The 12995-nt window shown below is 53.1% G+C and overlaps 1 long non-coding RNA gene across 1 annotated transcript; it reads left to right on the top strand.

The window, feature by feature from the left end:
- The first annotated feature begins 3309 nt into the window (after positions 1-3309).
- LOC121077728 lies at positions 3310-6111 on the top strand. The gene is made up of 5 exons (XR_005824272.1): positions 3310-3489; positions 4704-4900; positions 5009-5091; positions 5772-5828; positions 5974-6111. It is a non-coding gene; the product is annotated as an uncharacterized LOC121077728 (long non-coding RNA).
- Positions 6112-12995: the final 6884 nt, after the last annotated feature.

The raw sequence follows: 12995 nt of genomic DNA, 5'->3' as shown, positions 1-12995 counted from the left end.
CCTTTTTACAATTCCTATCTTTTGAGCTTTCCCATTCTGAGGGAACAGCCTCTGATGGAATCACAAGAGCAGAAACACAGATTAAATGCAACTTAAGTCCAGAACAGCAAACCGGAGGTGACTGAGTGTTGTTTTTAGCAGGTCTTGCAAATTTCTGCAGTACTGAAGGCTTAGCATTCCTCTGCTCTGTTGTGAAGTAGAAATGTTCTTAAGCATTAGCCAAAAGGTATTCTAATAATCTGTGATTTTATATATATGGAAAAACCCTTGCCTTAGTCCTTGTTAGACTGATCAGGTCTTTAAAAGTAATGTATTTATTTTGATTTTTAAAGAAAACCGGACTTGAAAGGAGTGTGATTGGATGGAAAAAAATCTGCACTACGATAAACTATATACTTTTTCTTTACCCTGATAACATTTTTAAAGAAGGATTTGCTTTGACAACAGTTTCAGGTGCAAGCTATCCAAGGTAGTGTGGGGCACTAACCAAGCAGGAGGAAAGACCTGTGTGTGTGCTTTCTTCCCACCCCTGACCAGTGTCTGGGGCAGGGCTCAGTGCTGCTGTGGGGCAGAGACAACTGGGGCCTCTCTCATGGCAGGGTATCCTTTCATAGAAAAGAGTTCTAAACGCAGGCTGGGGAGTGAGAGCTCCCACAGCTGAGCTCTAAATTCCTGCATCAGTGCAAAATCTCAGCTTGGCTCCTGACACAAAGCCACATTTTACTGAAATGTCAGAAGAGAAGAAATAATGATAACAGGGTTTTCTGAAGCAGCAGCTGCTTTTTTTTTTTTCCCCCAGATAAATTGTCTACTCAAGCTGACCTGCAGTGCTTAAGTGTAGAGTAGTTTAATAATTAAAGGAGAGGAGGTGATTTTTTTTTTTGATGCAGATGGTAATTTTCTCAGTCATATGCTCACCTGGATTTTGTTAGAGCAGCCAATAACCAAGCATGAACCGGCTTCACTTATGTGCCAGTGCAGAGACTGCAGTAGCCTGCCAACGAGAACAGCCATACAGTTGTTGAAATCTTCCTACCCAAAGGATTCATCAGAACTCGGCATCCAACTGTCTGGAGGTCTTATTGCTTGGCCTCGCCTTGCTTATGAACCTAATGAGAGCTGGCAGTAATTTGAGCACTTCTGGTTGTGTTTGGGGAGGTGAGAGGTGGCTGAGAATAGATAAGAGTTAGCTAAGATGCTGGCAGTGACTGGGAGGAGAAAAAAGCCACAATTATTTTCTCTCCTTAGGAAAGAGAGCCCGTTACTTGCAGCTGTAAAAGCTGCTTCCTGGCAGCTGCCGTGGAAAGCTTTAAAACGTGAAAAAGGCTTGGTCCTCCCGGTGGGCTTAGGGATGTGCTCCCAGCCCTTGCCTAGCCAGCTTCCCCAGGACTCGTTTTTTCATTAGGAAAACACACACGTTCAGCAGCAGCAAAACCTCTGACACAGGCGCGATGAGCAGTTGTCCTGCTCCTGTGGAAGAAGCAGGAGCTATGCTGCCAGGAGTGCTGGTGGCCGTGAGCAAGGGGACAGCTGTCCCAGGTCACCCGCAGCACAAATTAAGTGCTCTGACCCAGAGGCAGGAAGGGGAGAGCTCAGGGCAGGAGGAGGAGGAAAGCTCCGGCATTTCTTTCCCAGGTGTGCACACCAGATCATAAATAAACAGCTGTCGACAGCGATGTGATTTAAGGAGAAAGATTGGTCTTCTGCAGCCAAAGGCTCCTTGGCACAGATAAAAGATCTAGCATGGGAGGACGTAAATGCCCAGTACTGTGCTAATTAACGTTTTCTGGGGGTGTTGCTAGTCCCTCACAGCTCTGCGCTTTGACAGCAGCTCGGCTGCAGCCCTGTGCTGCTGTTTTGAGTGCTGGCTGCAAGGTTCCCTTCCCTTCTTTGAGGGCAGATTTGTGCCTGCTGCCGGGTGAGAGCTGAGCTCGTGCGTGGGCTGGGGCCTGGGCATGGAAGTGACTGCCCCCCTCCAGTGTACTGGTGGTGGTGGCAACCAGCGCCGTACTGTGAGGTGCTGCTGGCTGGGGCGGTCCCTAGAGCCAGTTCCCTGGGGTGCTGCTTCGTGTCCCCACGTCCACGCAGGGCTGGGCCATGGGCTGCTCTGGCTGGAGGATGCTGAGCGCTTTGGTCCCTTGCAGCCGCGTGCTGCGAGCCTGGCTGGGGCTGGCAAGGAGCAGCAGCTCCTGCATCGGGGTCACCGTTTAAAAACAAGGTTAAGTGCAGTGCTTGGAGGGGTGGATCCTCCTAAGGAGGTGGCAGGAGCTGTTTGGACGAGCAGGATTGGATTCCAGCCGTTCCTGACACCAAAAAATCCTCCCCAGTGCTGCTGGGGTCCCGGTGGTGTGCTCTCTGTCCCCATCCTTGCCCCAGGTGCCTCGATCTGGGCAGGACTGCTGTGATCACTCGCTCCCAAACAGTTCCATGAATGATTTGTGCATGAACTGCAGCATCTCTGCTAGCAAACAACCGCTATTGCTTCTGAAGCAGCAAGGAGGACTCTGCCACCAGCCTTGCTAAACTCCCACGGGGTTTGTCCACCCTTGCCCTCAAAAACCCCTCCCTTAGTCCTGATCTAACCTAGCTGTATTTGGGGCCAGAGGTGGGCGGGTTTTGGGGTGGATGACCCGTGTGTGAGTGCCCCTCTGCGAGGTACCGGGGTCAGTCTCACGTGGAGTGGGGGACACCACGTGCACAGCAATTTCAGCTGTAAAATTACTGTGGGAGCAACTTTGCTGTGGAGTTGAAGGGTTTAACTGGCGCAAATCTTGTGGGAGAGGTAATACTTTTTATTAGGTGGAGAAAACAAATTAGCTTTCAGGTACACAAGCCCTTCTTGCCATTATTGTTCCTGTTATTATCCCATATTGGTGCTATTAGGAACGAGGGCATTGCATTAGAGGGGAAGCACATTATGCAAGTGTTAAGACCTGCTGGTAACTGCTCTCTGCTGACAGGCACTTGCTTAATGATGTGTTGGGGCAAAAGCCAGCGGCAAGGACGAGCACCAGAAGGATCTGGGAGTGCTGAGCCCTGCCTCGCACCGGGCAGCCATGGCTGGGCCCCGATGCCCTCCTGCCACCTCCCCATGAAGGGGAGAGAAAGGACCTGGTGGAGGTTCCTGCCACCACGGCTTTAAGGACACTCCCAAATCCCCTCCTTTTTACATCAAACAAGGTCCTGAGCACAGCAGGGCCCCGGGACAGGTTCCCTGCGGCCTGCAGAGCCGCCCTGGCTTGCTGGCAGAGGGTCAGGAGGGCTGGGTGCTCCTGCCCACGCTGGAGGCAGAGATGTCTGTGAGGCTCTCATGGGTTTGAAGAGGACCAGTCACGTTCTGGGCGTCAGGCGGTGACCGGGGCGGGCGGCAGAGCCAGTTTTACTGCTCTGAAAGTGGGGCTGGGGAGGAGACGGCGACACTCAAATACCCAGGGCCCTGCACGCTGCCAGCCAGGCGTGGAGGAGGCCGCTCGCCTTTCCCTGCTGCGGGTAAGGTTCTTCCCTGCGTCCTCTGTGTCACCGGGGGGACTTACAGACAACCTTACTTATCTCAGGGGCTGGGGAAGAGGGGGGGAAATGTGGGCTGAAGCAGGGGGTTGTGGCAGGAGCATCCCTGGGGCAGGTCTTGAGTGGTGTGAGGGATGGAGATGGGACGTGGTGCCTGATCCTCGCTGGGAAGGGCTTCGGTCCTCCCCGCTGAGAGGAGCAGGAAAGCGCCTCCAAGAGTGTGCCCAAGGCCCAAGGCACACTCTTCCCCCAGACATGGAGGCATGATGTGGGGGCACCCCATGGGCATGGGGCTGGGCACGAGCTGTGGGGCCACAGAGAAGCTTTGGTGCAGGACCCCATGGCAGAGAATTGGCTGCACCTTCTTGTGCACCTTCCTAGGGGCTGCCTTTCCTTTTTTGCTAATGTTTGATTATTTTTAATGATTTTAGTTTAAAAAGTAATTATTTTCAATTAGGAGTTGCACTTCTTAATTACGGAGATGAATTAGATAGCTATTCATTATTAATTAGATTTTAACTCCGCACTGATAGTCCCTTTTATCCATCCTTATCTGCTTTCTGCCCATCCCGCCTGCCTCTACCCCAAAGCTGCCCCAGCCCTGCAGCATCCCGTGGCTTTTACAACTGTTTAGAAAATACACATCAATGTTATCATCCCAGAGGCTGTCTGGTTCTTTCAAGGGTAAAAATCCCGACCACAGATGGTGTCATTTCGTGGGCTTAAAAACATTAATTGAAAGCATTAATATCCTGCCTCCCTCCATCGGCAGCTGGGGCAGAAACCGTGCCCGAATTGCGTGCTGAGCTCAAACGATGACCCTGCTTTTCCCCGCCAGCAGAAGGAACCCGTTCCCTTGTCCTTGCCGCCTTCTCTCCGCCACAAGTGGCAATTTTGCAATTTGTGTGTGACAGAGAGGGTTTGACCTGCCTGTGCTGTTTCTTGGACTTTGTTTCTGCTATTTTTAAAGAAAGCTGTCGGCTTTCTTTTGAGCTGCTTTCTTTGCCATGTCACCTTTCGGACATTAATCAATGCTCAGTTTTCTCACTATTGCTCACTGCTGTCTCTGTTTCTCTCTTCTACCATCCTGTCCCTGGGGAAGCTCTCATCTCTGGTTTCCTGAGAACCCCAAAGCCTGGTCTTTACCCTTAGTTATAAATATTTTATATATTTCTTTAATTTTCACTTGTTCCAAGGTGGGTTTGGAAGTGGTCTTAAGGCATCTCTCTGCATATTTGAAGAGAAAACCAAACGGTGGGGACCAGGAAGGTGTCTTAATCCCTGAAAAGCCCACGTTATTCCCCCCTCCAGTCGCTCTTCTCTGTGCCACAGGCGTGAGCACCTCGTGTCCCAGAGCCCTTTGGCTGCGGCGAAATGTCGACGATCCTGAAATGTGAGTGTGGGGTAGGAGCTGGGGTGGGACAGGGATCTGCAGCCCCCCCCGTGGGTGCACGTGTGCTGGGTGCTGCTGATAATGACCCTCAGCCTGTGCCTGTCATAGGGTTTGGACGGGAAGATAAGGAGAGAGAGGAGAAGGGCACTGAAGAAGAGAAGGAAAAGGAGGAGGAGAAAGAAGAGGAAAAGGTAGGGGAATGATGGAACTTTCCACAGATCGGTTGCTGAACCATTTCCCAGAGGATTTCCAGCCCCAAAGTCCCCAGCACAATTCTCAGGGTGAGCCCAGCACTTCCCAAATCAGCTGTGTTGGGGAACCTCCATGTCCGTGGCTGTGCAGCACCCGCAAGGCACCCAGTACCCTGAGCAGGGTGCACAGCGGGGATGTGCACAGGGCAGGGCTCCCGGCTTCCCACTGAGTACCAAAAATGCCTGGTACAAGCGTGGGAGGCAGCCAGGGCTTGTAGGGTGTTAGAAAGCACCTGCCCCGCCTGATTTACATCCAGGCTGCAATGACTCATGGCATCCACACGCCTCTGGTGGATGGTGCTGTGCCATCTGCAGCCTGGAAATCACACTGTGCGCGTGGCTTTTCCGCTGAGAGGCAGCTCTCACTTCGCTCCTGCTGTTCCCGGTTAGTTCTCCCTCCTTTTCCTCCCGTTTCAATCCAGACAAGACACCGTGGTGGCCACTGAATCCTTGCTCTCGGCTCTGGAGGCCTCTGCAGGGTGATGGTCACTCGTGAGTCCGTGGTGGCACTGTGGGGGCAGAGCCTGGCTCTCCATACAACCTGCCACCTCTCTGTCCCAAATGGGGCAAATGGGGTGTCAGGGCCCTGGTGACATTTATCCTTCCTTCTGCCCCTGCAGGGAGATGGGGAAGGTGGCGACAGGAGTAGCAGCAGCTCCCACAGTGGCTCAGAGGAGGTAACTCCCCAAACTGCTCGCCAACACCCCCAGCCCTCGTGTGGGTGCTGGTTTTGGGTGGCATGCAGTACCTAGAGGTACCAAGAGACGGGGTGCCCAGCACTCTGCTCACCTGGTGTTGCTTTTCTTCTTGTTCCTGCCCCAGGAGCACAGCAGCGACAAGGACGAAGAGAAGGAAGCCGCAGATTAGCCTTGCTGTGCACCCCCAGGAGGTGGGGATGCTGGTGGCAGCACTTCGGAGGGGGGACTGGCCGCTTTTAGCCAAATAAAAGAGTTTGCGGGCTCCAAAGAGAGATGCTATTTATTCGTGCTGGCAGGGCTGCCTCCCCAGAGCTGTGTGGCCAAGGAAAAGCAGGTGATGGGGAGCTGGCATCTGGGGGAGCACAAGCAGGTTTTGTTCAAGATCATGAAAGGGAATGGAGAGAAATCCAGCAGCCCTGGCTGCCTGGCTCTGGATAGCCCCTGAAATACAGAAACCTGCTCCCTGTCCTCTCCGTGCCTCTCGCTCCGGGGCTGTGCAGCAGGCGGCTTCAGCTGCCTGAGGCTGTGCTGAGCTGTTACAACCTGCTGAGATTTTCAACGGATCCCAAACCACACGAAAAGCAGTCAGAGGCGGGGAGAAAAGCCCCAAACCCCGCTTTCTGCCAGGCTGCCGGCAGAGAGGGGGCTGAGGATGCCCCTGCCCCACGCCCGCCCGCGGCTGGGAGAGGGCGCAGCGCCGGGAAAAAGGGGAAAAAATGGGAAAAATGAGCTGTCACCGCCATCTACCGGGGCTGGGACGTGTGGCAGCAGGGGCCAGGGTTTCGTAACCGCTCGGCTGTTTGGTAAGGCTTCCTCAGAAGGGCGTTATTCCTTGGGTAATGCAGAGTTCAGAGAAACTTGGGGTTAGCAGTCAACGCCGGGGAGGATTTTACCTGGAACCGCAGGACGCGGAGCGAACGCAGCCGGTTCCTGTACAATCCCAGCAAGCAGCAGGAGCGATGCTGAGGAATGTTTTCTTAGTGATCCAGTGCAGAGATTAAAGGGAAAACATGAAGAGAGAAAATAAACAGACGACGCCAAAAGCTAAACCAGGTTTCAGAAGGCTGAGTTTATTGCCTTGTTGTCACATGAACGGGGACACCCCAATGTAAAATAGTGCCCTGGGGCCCCCGTGGCTTCCATTGCTCTCTGCGCAAGTACGTGGGACCCTTGCACAAGACAAAGCCTACTTCCAAACAGGACACGGAGCAGTTTGCATTCCCCTCAGGCCACGCTCTCGCAGGATGGGAATCTCTGGGAATAAATTCCATGTGCCTGAACATGAAAGGGTGGCCCTACCTTTGCTTTTTAAGTTTGGGAATTTCCCTCGTGTGCTGTTCCAGGTCATTTTTCTGAGGTCAAATGTGCCTGTGGGTGCTCGGTTGGAGCTTAGCAGTACTGCATCTCTTTTCACCTGATGGCAGATTTCTTGCCCTGGGATGGGCTGAAGAGATTCAAAGCTCTAAAACTGCCTCTGCACCTTGTGGCACAGCTCCCAGCATTGAAATTCGTAAGCAGCTGTCTGCAGCTGAGCCTGCCATGTCCTCACACTGCCCCAAATCCCAGTACTTCATGTCCTCGGAGTCAGAGTGTGTACGTAAACCCCACATTGCTGGGTGTTGGTGAGCACCAAGACAGGGAAAGTCTTACTGTTTGTGGGCTTTGGGCCACTGCACAAAGCCTCTGTGCAAACACAGAGTGTTTTCCCTCTGCCCCCACGTGCTGCCTTGATTTGAACTGATGAGGTTTCCCCAATTATCTGCAGCCCCTAATTCCTCATTGCATCTCAGCCCTGGCTTGAATCCAGGTGACAGGAATGGACTTATAGCATGAACATCCATGACAGCTACCTGGATCAGGGCTTTAAAAACACTCAGCGGAGGGGACAAAAAGCAGGCCAAACATTTGGCGTTTGGGGATGCTGAGGAAGAGCCCTGCAGCGCCATAGGGGACAGTGGCTGTCCTGCGGGACACGGCTGGGGATAGCTGGGTATGCCCCAGCATGACCTCAGTGCTTGCCCACAGCCTTGATGGCCAAGAGCTTCCCAAGCACTGCTGGACATGCCGTCTAGCTCCACTGGGGTGTTTAACCACCAAATGTGCTTGAAACATCCTCATGGTTCAACCTGGGCCTCCCTGGACATGCCTTTGGCCAGCTGAGAGTGGAGCACAGACAGGGCCATGCTGAGCATCTGTCACGTCCAGCTCGTGGAGGGGTGGAGTAGGAAAAGAAGACCAGCAAGAGAAACTGGCAGCCGTGACGTTACTTAAGCAAGCCTTGTTTACACACATTTAATCTTCTTTATATAATCACCCAGAGGCAGCAGGAGGGGTTGTGCTGCCCCTGCTCACACCAGGGGCGGCTGCAGGGACCCTGCACGGCACGTGGCCACCCGGGGCCTTGCAGAGATACAGGTGCCAGGAGCCCCTGGGCATGGAGAAAGAAGTGATTGCCATGCCATTCCATGCAGAGATGGCCCCGAATTAAGGCATTTTTTGCTAAATATCGATAATTTCAGAACAGTAAGGTTGGACCTTTATTTTGCTCTGAAATTTTCCATCTTGCACTTAGGGGCTGCATTGAGTAAACATGGGTGTTTTGTTATGTAACGTGTCCTGTTAGGGAAACAAGCCTCTCTTAAGGTAGAGATCAAACAGAAATCTTTCCTTTGTTCCCAAGTGGTCTTCTTCATGGAAAATTTCAAGCTGCTTTTTCATTCCACCAAAAAGTGGGAACAGTAAGAAATCCTGACTTTCCCGGCAAAGCTGATTCCTGCAGCCCTGCTTACGATCTACTAATCTCTGCAGGGCACCAGGCAGAGGTTTCCTACAAACCAACTCTTCTATTTTTGTGCTGAATAATAAGAAAAGCAAAACCAGAGCAGAACACGTGTCTCACAAGTGGAGGGTATTTTGGGAGGTCAAATCTCTCCTCCCACCCCTGCTTCCTGGAGACTCTCTGTGCTGAGTCCTTCTGCAATTTGTCCTCTCATTCTCAATATCTGTAAATTAAAGGCTTGTTGCCATGTTAATTAAAAGCTGGAAGTTACACCAGAGCTTTATTCACTGTGGTGCTTGGGATTCATTTTCATAAAAATGGCTGTAAGTGTACAAACCCTGCACCCTTTTCTCCCCTGCAAACGCTCTCTTCTGAGAGTCCTGCATTGGCTCTTTCAGAAGAGCAGAGAGGGGTCTTTGTTCCCCAAACACGACTGCAATACATTCATAACACCCACAAAGAAGCAGCACCAGGCTCATTGTGAAGGAACACCTGTGGTTTGCTTCAGCAGATCTGATGGGACGTGTTTCTGGGTGACAGACCTTCTGCGGAGCAAGAGCAGCTGGACCCTGTGGAAGGGTCCACAGCTCCTGCACCCAAAGGCCGTTCACCTGCAGTCTGAATTTCAGGGAGAGGTGGGAGCAAGCCAGCACAGGAAGATGGCACGGCCAGAAGTGTTGCTCCCAGAGCATGGCGTTGCAGATGTGGGGGAAGCAGAAAGCTCTGCCCAGGCCACCAGCACCGTAGCGAGCCCCCAAGCAATGGGCTGTAATTGTGGCATGTATATCCTGGCTCATCCTGCCCGAAATCCAGCCCTGTCCCTGTGTTTAGTGCTCCCCACCGCTTGGTGTGGGGATGGGGGCTGCTCAGCGCCTTCCTGAAGCCCTCTGCATGGCTCCCTGAGTCTTTGAGGTGCTTCCTTTTCTGTCATGTTCACACGCAGGGCTTCGCTGGAATTTGGCCCACTGGCTTCACAAGAGCTCTTTGTCCTTGTTAGAGAAGGACACCGAGGTATCAGGCTGGTGGGGTGGAGATTGCAGAGAATCACTGCGAGCTCACAGCATCCTGCCCTGCAGACCGTGGGCTTGTCACCTGTCCTAGGGTAACTGGACAATTCTGACCTTGCTTTTACCTGGCATGGCTTATACGTGCCCACGGTTTTCTCCATGCTTTTTATGTGGGATGTGCTCCAAGACCAAGTGACAATATTCTGTTGAACTTTGCCAAGACGTTTGGCCCAAGAGAGTAAAATGAGCCAGATGGGGATCGGGGCCCTCCCCACTCGCCTCTCAGGTTTCCAGGACTTGAGGCAGAAGCAGGGTTACGTGAGCACTGCGATAACCTTACATCGCAGCAGTGTGTCTGGCCAGTCCATGTGACACTCAACGCATTTCTCTAGGAATGACGATGCCTTGGGCAAAGCCTGCATGACTCAGAAAGGAAAATATTGAAGTTTTCTTAAATCGCCTACCCTGTTTACCTCCGATCCTCCTTACTGAGAGTCGGGGCCTCTCTGAGCTCTCAGCCTGCTGAGTTTCGGGACTGAGGAACAGCACCATGTAATTTGTGTGGTTGTTCCCTGCCCAGTGCCCAGTCAGCACAGCTCAGACCTCCAATACCAGACATCAAGGAGCAGTGTGGCAATCCGCTGCGTCTGCCAGAGAGAAAACCAGGCATGGAGCAGCTGCCCTCGTCGGACGCAGGGACCTGGCGCAAAAGGTGCTTGTTACAAAAGACAGCTGTGACTGCGGACAGAAGTCTCCCGCACCACCTGCTTCCACTTCGTCTTGCTCCATTTACCAGGACCATCTTTGAACTGCATGTGGCAAACGGAGAAACCCGGCAGCCGAACAATATCCTGGATACAGAAATACTGTGGGGCAAAGAAAGCAAAAATGCCAGGAAGCTGATGTGCTTGTAGACACATTGGGAGGCGTATGATGCAGATGACTCCCTGCGTGCTATTTGCACGTACTGAGGTGTAAAAACAATTCCTTGTGCCAACCCCCAAGGACATGGGGCTGGGCTCCAGCCCCAGCTGGGAACCAGAGGGGCACGAGCGGGGCTGCACAGGTGCTGAGCCTGGTCCTAGCTCTTTGCCCGAGCAGGAATAAAGCTTGGAGCCTTATCCTGTGCCGGCTGACTCCTGCACATCCCCGCTGCCTCCAGCCCAGCCCGTCTCCTGATGTGGCAGCACCGCAGCCCCTGTGCTGCTTCTCCTTGGCTGGGTGCCGACTCTTTCCTCTTTTGGGTGTTTTTGAAAGAGAAAAACTTGTTTTACCTCTGCGCAACAGGACTTGCAGGTCTGATGGTGACAGCCCCATCCACACAGGAGGGAAGAGCAGGATAGGCGTGTGACGGGGACATGGCAGGCACAGGGCACGTCCCTGCCCAGCAGCTACTGGTGGCGCCTCTGCAGACACCCCGAGGAGCACCCTGGTCTCCCCTGCCAGCACTGTGAAGGCGCCACAGGTAGGTGCTGTCACCTCTGTGCCACTCCTTCCTGTCAAACTTGTCAAAACCCAGTGTCAACACTGGCAGCAAATATTTACGTGCTGGAACCAAGCACACAACTGTCTGGCATGAAGGCACCGAGTCCCATGTTGCAGCTCCGCATCAAGGAGCATCAAGGAGCCTGTGCCAGAGCCGGGGCACCAGCGGCATGATGGCAGGGAGATGGGGGAGCCGAGGGGCTGCTTGTCCCTAGGACACCCCGTGCAGCTCTCCAGCCTGGCTGGGCCCCACCTTTAAAGTAGAAAGAGAAAAATCCGATAGTGCTCTGCAAAACGTACCTGAGCACAGTGTGAGCTGTTCTGCAGAGCACTAAGTCCTCATCTGGTCAGCAGAATAGTTAACATTAGGTATTGTATTATATTGTATTGTATTTTATTTTATTTTATTTCATTTCATTTCATTTCATTTATTTTATTGTATTTATTTTATTTCATTTATTTTATTTATTTTATTTATTTTATTTTATTTTATTTTATTTTATTTTATTTTATTTCATTTCAGCACGTACCGAGTCAGCACAAGCACACCAGTGACAAGCAAAAGCATTCAGACTTCACCACCTGCTCAGCTCTCTATAGACCGAAGAAAACGCACTGCTCTCACGCTGGTGCCAGCGAGGCCCGGTTTCCAGCGCGTGTACATGTTGTGGCTGAGTGATTTTTAAGTGCGTTACGTAAAGGCAGCGGCGCGGCCTCGCTGCTGGCGAGGCGCTGGGCCCGCACGCGCGAGGATGCCTGCGGAGTGAATCAGGAGGTGAGCAGCAGAGCAGGCAGGGCCCGGGAGCAGCCCAGCATCACCTGGAGGGGCCCGTTGGGGTGGTGAAAGGTGTCCCCCACCTGCTGCTGGCTCCCAGCGAGCTGCTGCTCCCAGCTGAGCCGCAGCAGCAGATTTTGGGATTGCTCTTCACAGCGCTGCCCACTGGGCTGTGGTGGCTGAAATCGCCCTCGGGTCACGGCTCAGCAACGCGTCCTGCTGGAGGGTAAGCTGGGTGGTCAGGGCTCCCTGGTGGCAGTGTTATGTTTTAGTCATTATTCAGGTTTTGGTGGAAAAACTAGCCACTGGGGAACTAAAACATGAGATGACAGCGTCGGTTGTAAGTGAGCTTTGTGCATCTGAGAAAGGTCCGGGAGTGTGGCAGGCAGGAGGCCTGGTGGGACACCCCAGGGGCAACTGATGTGGGTGGCTTTGACCCTACCCAAAGCAGATGGGGGACACGGAGGCTGTCCCCAATGGGGCAGGGTCCTGGGCAGCCCCACAGTGCTCCGGGGGTGACTGCGGTCCCCAGTGCCCCGCGGGATGGAGGGCTGGGGAAGGAGGTGCTCGGGGCTGTGCTGCTGAGCAGGGCCAGGGTTTCCACCCGTCTGCAGAGACTGCTTACAAAGATCCCGAACAAACTGCAAGGCCTTCAAAGCCCACAGAAAATAATTAGCTTTTGAACTTTTAAAACCACTCGTGAGTTGTTTAATGAAATCACAGTAGGTTTTGAAACAAAACCTGCTCCACAGCCCCAGCCTCTGCCAGCCACTCCCTCAGTGGGACAGGGGTTGCACCAGCACCACTGGCTCACCAGTGATCTCCCTCCCTGAGCATCCCTGCCAGCATGCTCCTGTCTTTGTTTGGCTTTTAGGGACATGCAAAAGAGCCTGTGGAGAGCTGTGCATCATCCTTACATAAAGTCTGATCTGCTAAGCTGTTTTTCCCAGCACCAGCTATCTGAGAGCTGCCATAGCCTTGCTGCTGGGATGAGTGGCAGGGGGATGCTTCCCCCCTGTCCTGGGGGGCTGTGAGCAGGAAGGGGACCTCCCCACCCAGGTCCCTGCTGGTTCAGCTCCCAAAGAGCACCTGGGGAAGAC

This window comes from Cygnus olor, chromosome 14 (genome assembly GCF_009769625.2).
Source record: "Cygnus olor isolate bCygOlo1 chromosome 14, bCygOlo1.pri.v2, whole genome shotgun sequence".
Taxonomy (NCBI): domain Eukaryota; kingdom Metazoa; phylum Chordata; class Aves; order Anseriformes; family Anatidae; genus Cygnus; species Cygnus olor.
Note: the sequence above shows the minus strand (reverse complement) of the source record. Positions and strands in the feature narration are given on the sequence as shown.